Below are 9,490 nucleotides of genomic sequence, written 5' to 3'. Positions count from 1 at the left end.
AGGCAGGAAGCTGCATTTAGTCAATTCATCATTAAATGCTTACTACAAGGCAGTGTTGCTGATGAAATAGTGCAGGGGCACACCCTCGTGGACAAAATGCTTACAGCACCTGGTATTCCCAGGCGGTCTCCCATCCAAGTACTAACCAGGCCCGACCCTGCTTAGCTTCCGAGATCAGACGAGATCGGGCGTACCCAGGCTGGTATGGCCGTAAGCGAGAAACAATCTCTTGCTACAACATATATAGTCAAAGTGAGTCTGATAAAACAGACATTTAGTCAATTCATCATTAAATGCTTAATACAAGGCAGTGTTGCTGATGAAATAGTGCAAGAGCACACCCTCGTGGACAAAATGCTTACAGCACCTGGTATTCCCAGGCGGTCTCCCATCCAAGTACTAACCAGGCCCGACCCTGCTTAGCTTCCGAGATCAGACGAGATCGGGCGTACCCAGGCTGGTATGGCCGTAAGCGAGAAACAATCTCTTGCTACAACATATATAGTCAAAGTGAGTGTGATAAACAGACATTGCATTTTCACCAATTAGATAAGCAGCTTGAACTTTGTGTCACTGAAAAAGTAGAAGAAATTACAAACACTGTTCCCATCACTTTTTAGCACAGGTAGTTGGATAAAATACAAACTTTATTTCCTTTCATCATTTGAACAGGGCAAAGGAGCACAAAGCACACACAAGCTGCATTCAGCAACAATATTCTTGTTTGTCTTATAAATACAAGGCAGATGCTAATTGAAAACACAAGGAAATTTGATCCTATTAAAAAGGCAGGAAGCTGCATTTAGTCAATTCATCATTAAATGCTTACTACAAGGCAGTGTTGCTGATGAAATAGTGCAGGGGCACACCCTCGTGGACAAAATGCTTACAGCACCTGGTATTCCCAGGCGGTCTCCCATCCAAGTACTAACCAGGCCCGACCCTGATTAGCTTCCGAGATCAGACGAGATCGGGCGTACCCAGGCTGGTATGGCCGTAAGCGAGAAACAATCTCTTGCTACAACATATATAGTCAAAGTGAGTCTGATAAAACAGACATTTAGTCAATTCATCATTAAATGCTTAATACAAGGCAGTGTTGCTGATGAAATAGTGCAAGAGCACACCCTCGTGGACAAAATGCTTACAGCACCTGGTATTCCCAGGCGGTCTCCCATCCAAGTACTAACCAGGCCCGACCCTGCTTAGCTTCCGAGATCAGACGAGATCGGGCGTACCCAGGCTGGTATGGCCGTAAGCGAGAAACAATCTCTTGCTACAACATATATAGTCAAAGTGAGTGTGATAAACAGACATTGCATTTTCACCAATTAGATAAGCAGCTTGAACTTTGTGTCACTGAAAAAGTAGAAGAAATTACAAACACTGTTCCCATCACTTTTTAGCACAGGTAGTTGGATAAAATACAAACTTTATTTCCTTTCATCATTTGAACAGGGCAAAGGAGCACAAAGCACACACAAGCTGCATTCAGCAACAATATTCTTGTTTGTCTTATAAATACAAGGCAGATGCTAATTGAAAACACAAGGAAATTTGATCCTATTAAAAAGGCAGGAAGCTGCATTTAGTCAATTCATCATTAAATGCTTACTACAAGGCAGTGTTGCTGATGAAATAGTGCAGGGGCACACCCTCGTGGACAAAATGCTTACAGCACCTGGTATTCCCAGGCGGTCTCCCATCCAAGTACTAACCAGGCCCGACCCTGATTAGCTTCCGAGATCAGACGAGATCGGGCGTACCCAGGCTGGTATGGCCGTAAGCGAGAAACAATCTCTTGCTACAACATATATAGTCAAAGTGAGTCTGATAAAACAGACATTTAGTCAATTCATCATTAAATGCTTAATACAAGGCAGTGTTGCTGATGAAATAGTGCAAGAGCACACCCTCGTGGACAAAATGCTTACAGCACCTGGTATTCCCAGGCGGTCTCCCATCCAAGTACTAACCAGGCCCGACCCTGCTTAGCTTCCGAGATCAGACGAGATCGGGCGTACCCAGGCTGGTATGGCCGTAAGCGAGAAACAATCTCTTGCTACAACATATATAGTCAAAGTGAGTGTGATAAACAGACATTGCATTTTCACCAATTAGATAAGCAGCTTGAACTTTGTGTCACTGAAAAAGTAGAAGAAATTACAAACACTGTTCCCATCACTTTTTAGCACAGGTAGTTGGATAAAATACAAACTTTATTTCCTTTCATCATTTGAACAGGGCAAAGGAGCACAAAGCACACACAAGCTGCATTCAGCAACAATATTCTTGTTTGTCTTATAAATACAAGGCAGATGCTAATTGAAAACACAAGGAAATTTGATCCTATTAAAAAGGCAGGAAGCTGCATTTAGTCAATTCATCATTAAATGCTTACTACAAGGCAGTGTTGCTGATGAAATAGTGCAGGGGCACACCCTCGTGGACAAAATGCTTACAGCACCTGGTATTCCCAGGCGGTCTCCCATCCAAGTACTAACCAGGCCCGACCCTGATTAGCTTCCGAGATCAGACGAGATCGGGCGTACCCAGGCTGGTATGGCCGTAAGCGAGAAACAATCTCTTGCTACAACATATATAGTCAAAGTGAGTCTGATAAAACAGACATTTAGTCAATTCATCATTAAATGCTTAATACAAGGCAGTGTTGCTGATGAAATAGTGCAAGAGCACACCCTCGTGGACAAAATGCTTACAGCACCTGGTATTCCCAGGCGGTCTCCCATCCAAGTACTAACCAGGCCCGACCCTGCTTAGCTTCCGAGATCAGACGAGATCGGGCGTACCCAGGCTGGTATGGCCGTAAGCGAGAAACAATCTCTTGCTACAACATATATAGTCAAAGTGAGTGTGATAAACAGACATTGCATTTTCACCAATTAGATAAGCAGCTTGAACTTTGTGTCACTGAAAAAGTAGAAGAAATTACAAACACTGTTCCCATCACTTTTTAGCACAGGTAGTTGGATAAAATACAAACTTTATTTCCTTTCATCATTTGAACAGGGCAAAGGAGCACAAAGCACACACAAGCTGCATTCAGCAACAATATTCTTGTTTGTCTTATAAATACAAGGCAGATGCTAATTGAAAACACAAGGAAATTTGATCCTATTAAAAAGGCAGGAAGCTGCATTTAGTCAATTCATCATTAAATGCTTACTACAAGGCAGTGTTGCTGATGAAATAGTGCAGGGGCACACCCTCGTGGACAAAATGCTTACAGCACCTGGTATTCCCAGGCGGTCTCCCATCCAAGTACTAACCAGGCCCGACCCTGCTTAGCTTCCGAGATCAGACGAGATCGGGCGTACCCAGGCTGGTATGGCCGTAAGCGAGAAACAATCTCTTGCTACAACATATATAGTCAAAGTGAGTCTGATAAAACAGACATTTAGTCAATTCATCATTAAATGCTTAATACAAGGCAGTGTTGCTGATGAAATAGTGCAAGAGCACACCCTCGTGGACAAAATGCTTACAGCACCTGGTATTCCCAGGCGGTCTCCCATCCAAGTACTAACCAGGCCCGACCCTGCTTAGCTTCCGAGATCAGACGAGATCGGGCGTACCCAGGCTGGTATGGCCGTAAGCGAGAAACAATCTCTTGCTACAACATATATAGTCAAAGTGAGTGTGATAAACAGACATTGCATTTTCACCAATTAGATAAGCAGCTTGAACTTTGTGTCACTGAAAAAGTAGAAGAAATTACAAACACTGTTCCCATCACTTTTTAGCACAGGTAGTTGGATAAAATACAAACTTTATTTCCTTTCATCATTTGAACAGGGCAAAGGAGCACAAAGCACACACAAGCTGCATTCAGCAACAATATTCTTGTTTGTCTTATAAATACAAGGCAGATGCTAATTGAAAACACAAGGAAATTTGATCCTATTAAAAAGGCAGGAAGCTGCATTTAGTCAATTCATCATTAAATGCTTACTACAAGGCAGTGTTGCTGATGAAATAGTGCAGGGGCACACCCTCGTGGACAAAATGCTTACAGCACCTGGTATTCCCAGGCGGTCTCCCATCCAAGTACTAACCAGGCCCGACCCTGCTTAGCTTCCGAGATCAGACGAGATCGGGCGTACCCAGGCTGGTATGGCCGTAAGCGAGAAACAATCTCTTGCTACAACATATATAGTCAAAGTGAGTCTGATAAAACAGACATTTAGTCAATTCATCATTAAATGCTTAATACAAGGCAGTGTTGCTGATGAAATAGTGCAAGAGCACACCCTCGTGGACAAAATGCTTACAGCACCTGGTATTCCCAGGCGGTCTCCCATCCAAGTACTAACCAGGCCCGACCCTGCTTAGCTTCCGAGATCAGACGAGATCGGGCGTACCCAGGCTGGTATGGCCGTAAGCGAGAAACAATCTCTTGCTACAACATATATAGTCAAAGTGAGTGTGATAAACAGACATTGCATTTTCACCAATTAGATAAGCAGCTTGAACTTTGTGTCACTGAAAAAGTAGAAGAAATTACAAACACTGTTCCCATCACTTTTTAGCACAGGTAGTTGGATAAAATACAAACTTTATTTCCTTTCATCATTTGAACAGGGCAAAGGAGCACAAAGCACACACAAGCTGCATTCAGCAACAATATTCTTGTTTGTCTTATAAATACAAGGCAGATGCTAATTGAAAACACAAGGAAATTTGATCCTATTAAAAAGGCAGGAAGCTGCATTTAGTCAATTCATCATTAAATGCTTACTACAAGGCAGTGTTGCTGATGAAATAGTGCAGGGGCACACCCTCGTGGACAAAATGCTTACAGCACCTGGTATTCCCAGGCGGTCTCCCATCCAAGTACTAACCAGGCCCGACCCTGCTTAGCTTCCGAGATCAGACGAGATCGGGCGTACCCAGGCTGGTATGGCCGTAAGCGAGAAACAATCTCTTGCTACAACATATATAGTCAAAGTGAGTCTGATAAAACAGACATTTAGTCAATTCATCATTAAATGCTTAATACAAGGCAGTGTTGCTGATGAAATAGTGCAAGAGCACACCCTCGTGGACAAAATGCTTACAGCACCTGGTATTCCCAGGCGGTCTCCCATCCAAGTACTAACCAGGCCCGACCCTGCTTAGCTTCCGAGATCAGACGAGATCGGGCGTACCCAGGCTGGTATGGCCGTAAGCGAGAAACAATCTCTTGCTACAACATATATAGTAAAAGTGAGGGTGATAAACAGACATTGCATTTTCACCAATTAGATAAGCAGCTTGAACTTTGTGTCACTGAAAAAGTAGAAGAAATTACAAACACTGTTCCCATCACTTTTTAGCACAGGTAGTTGGATAAAATACAAACTTTATTTCCTTTCATCATTTGAACAGGGCAAAGGAGCACAAAGCACACACAAGCTGCATTCAGCAACAATATTCTTGTTTGTCTTATAAATACAAGGCAGATGCTAATTGAAAACACAAGGAAATTTGATCCTATTAAAAAGGCAGGAAGCTGCATTTAGTCAATTCATCATTAAATGCTTACTACAAGGCAGTGTTGCTGATGAAATAGTGCAGGGGCACACCCTCGTGGACAAAATGCTTACAGCACCTGGTATTCCCAGGCGGTCTCCCATCCAAGTACTAACCAGGCCCGACCCTGCTTAGCTTCCGAGATCAGACGAGATCGGGCGTACCCAGGCTGGTATGGCCGTAAGCGAGAAACAATCTCTTGCTACAACATATATAGTCAAAGTGAGTCTGATAAAACAGACATTTAGTCAATTCATCATTAAATGCTTAATACAAGGCAGTGTTGCTGATGAAATAGTGCAAGAGCACACCCTCGTGGACAAAATGCTTACAGCACCTGGTATTCCCAGGCGGTCTCCCATCCAAGTACTAACCAGGCCCGACCCTGCTTAGCTTCCGAGATCAGACGAGATCGGGCGTACCCAGGCTGGTATGGCCGTAAGCGAGAAACAATCTCTTGCTACAACATATATAGTCAAAGTGAGTGTGATAAACAGACATTGCATTTTCACCAATTAGATAAGCAGCTTGAACTTTGTGTCACTGAAAAAGTAGAAGAAATTACAAACACTGTTCCCATCACTTTTTAGCACAGGTAGTTGGATAAAATACAAACTTTATTTCCTTTCATCATTTGAACAGGGCAAAGGAGCACAAAGCACACACAAGCTGCATTCAGCAACAATATTCTTGTTTGTCTTATAAATACAAGGCAGATGCTAATTGAAAACACAAGGAAATTTGATCCTATTAAAAAGGCAGGAAGCTGCATTTAGTCAATTCATCATTAAATGCTTACTACAAGGCAGTGTTGCTGATGAAATAGTGCAGGGGCACACCCTCGTGGACAAAATGCTTACAGCACCTGGTATTCCCAGGCGGTCTCCCATCCAAGTACTAACCAGGCCCGACCCTGCTTAGCTTCCGAGATCAGACGAGATCGGGCGTACCCAGGCTGGTATGGCCGTAAGCGAGAAACAATCTCTTGCTACAACATATATAGTCAAAGTGAGTCTGATAAAACAGACATTTAGTCAATTCATCATTAAATGCTTAATACAAGGCAGTGTTGCTGATGAAATAGTGCAAGAGCACACCCTCGTGGACAAAATGCTTACAGCACCTGGTATTCCCAGGCGGTCTCCCATCCAAGTACTAACCAGGCCCGACCCTGCTTAGCTTCCGAGATCAGACGAGATCGGGCGTACCCAGGCTGGTATGGCCGTAAGCGAGAAACAATCTCTTGCTACAACATATATAGTAAAAGTGAGGGTGATAAACAGACATTGCATTTTCACCAATTAGATAAGCAGCTTGAACTTTGTGTCACTGAAAAAGTAGAAGAAATTACAAACACTGTTCCCATCACTTTTTAGCACAGGTAGTTGGATAAAATACAAACTTTATTTCCTTTCATCATTTGAACAGGGCAAAGGAGCACAAAGCACACACAAGCTGCATTCAGCAACAATATTCTTGTTTGTCTTATAAATACAAGGCAGATGCTAATTGAAAACACAAGGAAATTTGATCCTATTAAAAAGGCAGGAAGCTGCATTTAGTCAATTCATCATTAAATGCTTACTACAAGGCAGTGTTGCTGATGAAATAGTGCAGGGGCACACCCTCGTGGACAAAATGCTTACAGCACCTGGTATTCCCAGGCGGTCTCCCATCCAAGTACTAACCAGGCCCGACCCTGCTTAGCTTCCGAGATCAGACGAGATCGGGCGTACCCAGGCTGGTATGGCCGTAAGCGAGAAACAATCTCTTGCTACAACATATATAGTCAAAGTGAGTCTGATAAAACAGACATTTAGTCAATTCATCATTAAATGCTTAATACAAGGCAGTGTTGCTGATGAAATAGTGCAAGAGCACACCCTCGTGGACAAAATGCTTACAGCACCTGGTATTCCCAGGCGGTCTCCCATCCAAGTACTAACCAGGCCCGACCCTGCTTAGCTTCCGAGATCAGACGAGATCGGGGGTACCCAGGCTGGTATGGCCGTAAGCGAGAAACAATCTCTTGCTACAACATATATAGTCAAAGTGAGTGTGATAAACAGACATTGCATTTTCACCAATTAGATAAGCAGCTTGAACTTTGTGTCACTGAAAAAGTAGAAGAAATTACAAACACTGTTCCCATCACTTTTTAGCACAGGTAGTTGGATAAAATACAAACTTTATTTCCTTTCATCATTTGAACAGGGCAAAGGAGCACAAAGCACACACAAGCTGCATTCAGCAACAATATTCTTGTTTGTCTTATAAATACAAGGCAGATGCTAATTGAAAACACAAGGAAATTTGATCCTATTAAAAAGGCAGGAAGCTGCATTTAGTCAATTCATCATTAAATGCTTACTACAAGGCAGTGTTGCTGATGAAATAGTGCAGGGGCACACCCTCGTGGACAAAGTGCTTACAGCACCTGGTATTCCCAGGCGGTCTCCCATCCAAGTACTAACCAGGCCCGACCCTGCTTAGCTTCCGAGATCAGACGAGATCGGGCGTACCCAGGCTGGTATGGCCGTAAGCGAGAAACAATCTCTTGCTACAACATATATAGTCAAAGTGAGTCTGATAAAACAGACATTTAGTCAATTCATCATTAAATGCTTAATACAAGGCAGTGTTGCTGATGAAATAGTGCAAGAGCACACCCTCGTGGACAAAATGCTTACAGCACCTGGTATTCCCAGGCGGTCTCCCATCCAAGTACTAACCAGGCCCGACCCTGCTTAGCTTCCGAGATCAGACGAGATCGGGCGTACCCAGGCTGGTATGGCCGTAAGCGAGAAACAATCTCTTGCTACAACATATATAGTCAAAGTGAGTGTGATAAACAGACATTGCATTTTCACCAATTAGATAAGCAGCTTGAACTTTGTGTCACTGAAAAAGTAGAAGAAATTACAAACACTGTTCCCATCACTTTTTAGCACAGGTAGTTGGATAAAATACAAACTTTATTTCCTTTCATCATTTGAACAGGGCAAAGGAGCACAAAGCACACACAAGCTGCATTCAGCAACAATATTCTTGTTTGTCTTATAAATACAAGGCAGATGCTAATTGAAAACACAAGGAAATTTGATCCTATTAAAAAGGCAGGAAGCTGCATTTAGTCAATTCATCATTAAATGCTTACTACAAGGCAGTGTTGCTGATGAAATAGTGCAGGGGCACACCCTCGTGGACAAAATGCTTACAGCACCTGGTATTCCCAGGCGGTCTCCCATCCAAGTACTAACCAGGCCCGACCCTGCTTAGCTTCCGAGATCAGACGAGATCGGGCGTACCCAGGCTGGTATGGCCGTAAGCGAGAAACAATCTCTTGCTACAACATATATAGTCAAAGTGAGTCTGATAAAACAGACATTTAGTCAATTCATCATTAAATGCTTAATACAAGGCAGTGTTGCTGATGAAATAGTGCAAGAGCACACCCTCGTGGACAAAATGCTTACAGCACCTGGTATTCCCAGGCGGTCTCCCATCCAAGTACTAACCAGGCCCGACCCTGCTTAGCTTCCGAGATCAGACGAGATCGGGCGTACCCAGGCTGGTATGGCCGTAAGCGAGAAACAATCTCTTGCTACAACATATATAGTCAAAGTGAGTGTGATAAACAGACATTGCATTTTCACCAATTAGATAAGCAGCTTGAACTTTGTGTCACTGAAAAAGTAGAAGAAATTACAAACACTGTTCCCATCACTTTTTAGCACAGGTAGTTGGATAAAATACAAACTTTATTTCCTTTCATCATTTGAACAGGGCAAAGGAGCACAAAGCACACACAAGCTGCATTCAGCAACAATATTCTTGTTTGTCTTATAAATACAAGGCAGATGCTAATTGAAAACACAAGGAAATTTGATCCTATTAAAAAGGCAGGAAGCTGCATTTAGTCAATTCATCATTAAATGCTTACTACAAGGCAGTGTTG

At 43.0% G+C, this 9,490-nt stretch overlaps 24 non-coding genes across 24 annotated transcripts; all 24 read right to left on the bottom strand.

Annotated features, from left to right (window-relative positions):
• Positions 1-97: 97 nt before the first annotated feature.
• On the bottom strand, positions 98-216 carry LOC145871410 (5S ribosomal RNA). Its single transcript, XR_014387041.1, has one exon. It is a non-coding gene; the product is annotated as a 5S ribosomal RNA (ribosomal RNA).
• A 139-nt stretch (positions 217-355) lies between these two features.
• On the bottom strand, positions 356-474 carry LOC145871409 (5S ribosomal RNA). The gene has a single exon (XR_014387040.1). It is a non-coding gene; the product is annotated as a 5S ribosomal RNA (ribosomal RNA).
• A 409-nt stretch (positions 475-883) lies between these two features.
• LOC145867671 (5S ribosomal RNA) lies at positions 884-1,002 on the bottom strand. The gene has a single exon (XR_014383664.1). It is a non-coding gene; the product is annotated as a 5S ribosomal RNA (ribosomal RNA).
• Positions 1,003-1,141: 139 nt separating this feature from the next.
• Positions 1,142-1,260, bottom strand: LOC145871408 (5S ribosomal RNA). The gene has a single exon (XR_014387039.1). It is a non-coding gene; the product is annotated as a 5S ribosomal RNA (ribosomal RNA).
• A 409-nt stretch (positions 1,261-1,669) lies between these two features.
• LOC145867670 (5S ribosomal RNA) lies at positions 1,670-1,788 on the bottom strand. Its single transcript, XR_014383663.1, has one exon. It is a non-coding gene; the product is annotated as a 5S ribosomal RNA (ribosomal RNA).
• A 139-nt stretch (positions 1,789-1,927) lies between these two features.
• On the bottom strand, positions 1,928-2,046 carry LOC145871407 (5S ribosomal RNA). Its single transcript, XR_014387038.1, has one exon. It is a non-coding gene; the product is annotated as a 5S ribosomal RNA (ribosomal RNA).
• A 409-nt stretch (positions 2,047-2,455) lies between these two features.
• LOC145867669 (5S ribosomal RNA) lies at positions 2,456-2,574 on the bottom strand. The gene has a single exon (XR_014383662.1). It is a non-coding gene; the product is annotated as a 5S ribosomal RNA (ribosomal RNA).
• Positions 2,575-2,713: 139 nt separating this feature from the next.
• On the bottom strand, positions 2,714-2,832 carry LOC145871406 (5S ribosomal RNA). Its single transcript, XR_014387037.1, has one exon. It is a non-coding gene; the product is annotated as a 5S ribosomal RNA (ribosomal RNA).
• Positions 2,833-3,241: 409 nt separating this feature from the next.
• On the bottom strand, positions 3,242-3,360 carry LOC145871405 (5S ribosomal RNA). Its single transcript, XR_014387036.1, has one exon. It is a non-coding gene; the product is annotated as a 5S ribosomal RNA (ribosomal RNA).
• Positions 3,361-3,499: 139 nt separating this feature from the next.
• Positions 3,500-3,618, bottom strand: LOC145871404 (5S ribosomal RNA). The gene has a single exon (XR_014387035.1). It is a non-coding gene; the product is annotated as a 5S ribosomal RNA (ribosomal RNA).
• A 409-nt stretch (positions 3,619-4,027) lies between these two features.
• LOC145871403 (5S ribosomal RNA) lies at positions 4,028-4,146 on the bottom strand. The gene has a single exon (XR_014387034.1). It is a non-coding gene; the product is annotated as a 5S ribosomal RNA (ribosomal RNA).
• Positions 4,147-4,285: 139 nt separating this feature from the next.
• On the bottom strand, positions 4,286-4,404 carry LOC145871402 (5S ribosomal RNA). The gene has a single exon (XR_014387033.1). It is a non-coding gene; the product is annotated as a 5S ribosomal RNA (ribosomal RNA).
• A 409-nt stretch (positions 4,405-4,813) lies between these two features.
• On the bottom strand, positions 4,814-4,932 carry LOC145871400 (5S ribosomal RNA). Its single transcript, XR_014387031.1, has one exon. It is a non-coding gene; the product is annotated as a 5S ribosomal RNA (ribosomal RNA).
• Positions 4,933-5,071: 139 nt separating this feature from the next.
• LOC145871399 (5S ribosomal RNA) lies at positions 5,072-5,190 on the bottom strand. Its single transcript, XR_014387030.1, has one exon. It is a non-coding gene; the product is annotated as a 5S ribosomal RNA (ribosomal RNA).
• Positions 5,191-5,599: 409 nt separating this feature from the next.
• Positions 5,600-5,718, bottom strand: LOC145871398 (5S ribosomal RNA). The gene has a single exon (XR_014387029.1). It is a non-coding gene; the product is annotated as a 5S ribosomal RNA (ribosomal RNA).
• Positions 5,719-5,857: 139 nt separating this feature from the next.
• Positions 5,858-5,976, bottom strand: LOC145871397 (5S ribosomal RNA). The gene has a single exon (XR_014387028.1). It is a non-coding gene; the product is annotated as a 5S ribosomal RNA (ribosomal RNA).
• Positions 5,977-6,385: 409 nt separating this feature from the next.
• LOC145871396 (5S ribosomal RNA) lies at positions 6,386-6,504 on the bottom strand. Its single transcript, XR_014387027.1, has one exon. It is a non-coding gene; the product is annotated as a 5S ribosomal RNA (ribosomal RNA).
• A 139-nt stretch (positions 6,505-6,643) lies between these two features.
• On the bottom strand, positions 6,644-6,762 carry LOC145871395 (5S ribosomal RNA). Its single transcript, XR_014387026.1, has one exon. It is a non-coding gene; the product is annotated as a 5S ribosomal RNA (ribosomal RNA).
• Positions 6,763-7,171: 409 nt separating this feature from the next.
• On the bottom strand, positions 7,172-7,290 carry LOC145871394 (5S ribosomal RNA). The gene has a single exon (XR_014387025.1). It is a non-coding gene; the product is annotated as a 5S ribosomal RNA (ribosomal RNA).
• A 139-nt stretch (positions 7,291-7,429) lies between these two features.
• On the bottom strand, positions 7,430-7,548 carry LOC145874867 (5S ribosomal RNA). The gene has a single exon (XR_014390502.1). It is a non-coding gene; the product is annotated as a 5S ribosomal RNA (ribosomal RNA).
• Positions 7,549-7,957: 409 nt separating this feature from the next.
• LOC145871393 (5S ribosomal RNA) lies at positions 7,958-8,076 on the bottom strand. Its single transcript, XR_014387024.1, has one exon. It is a non-coding gene; the product is annotated as a 5S ribosomal RNA (ribosomal RNA).
• A 139-nt stretch (positions 8,077-8,215) lies between these two features.
• LOC145871392 (5S ribosomal RNA) lies at positions 8,216-8,334 on the bottom strand. Its single transcript, XR_014387023.1, has one exon. It is a non-coding gene; the product is annotated as a 5S ribosomal RNA (ribosomal RNA).
• A 409-nt stretch (positions 8,335-8,743) lies between these two features.
• On the bottom strand, positions 8,744-8,862 carry LOC145871391 (5S ribosomal RNA). Its single transcript, XR_014387022.1, has one exon. It is a non-coding gene; the product is annotated as a 5S ribosomal RNA (ribosomal RNA).
• Positions 8,863-9,001: 139 nt separating this feature from the next.
• LOC145871389 (5S ribosomal RNA) lies at positions 9,002-9,120 on the bottom strand. Its single transcript, XR_014387020.1, has one exon. It is a non-coding gene; the product is annotated as a 5S ribosomal RNA (ribosomal RNA).
• Between the last annotated feature and the right edge of the window lie 370 nt (positions 9,121-9,490).

Source organism: Salmo salar, unplaced genomic scaffold (assembly GCF_965601325.2).
Source record: "Salmo salar unplaced genomic scaffold, fSalSal1 ptg000293l, whole genome shotgun sequence".
Classification (NCBI taxonomy): domain Eukaryota; kingdom Metazoa; phylum Chordata; class Actinopteri; order Salmoniformes; family Salmonidae; genus Salmo; species Salmo salar.
Note: the sequence above shows the minus strand (reverse complement) of the source record. Positions and strands in the feature narration are given on the sequence as shown.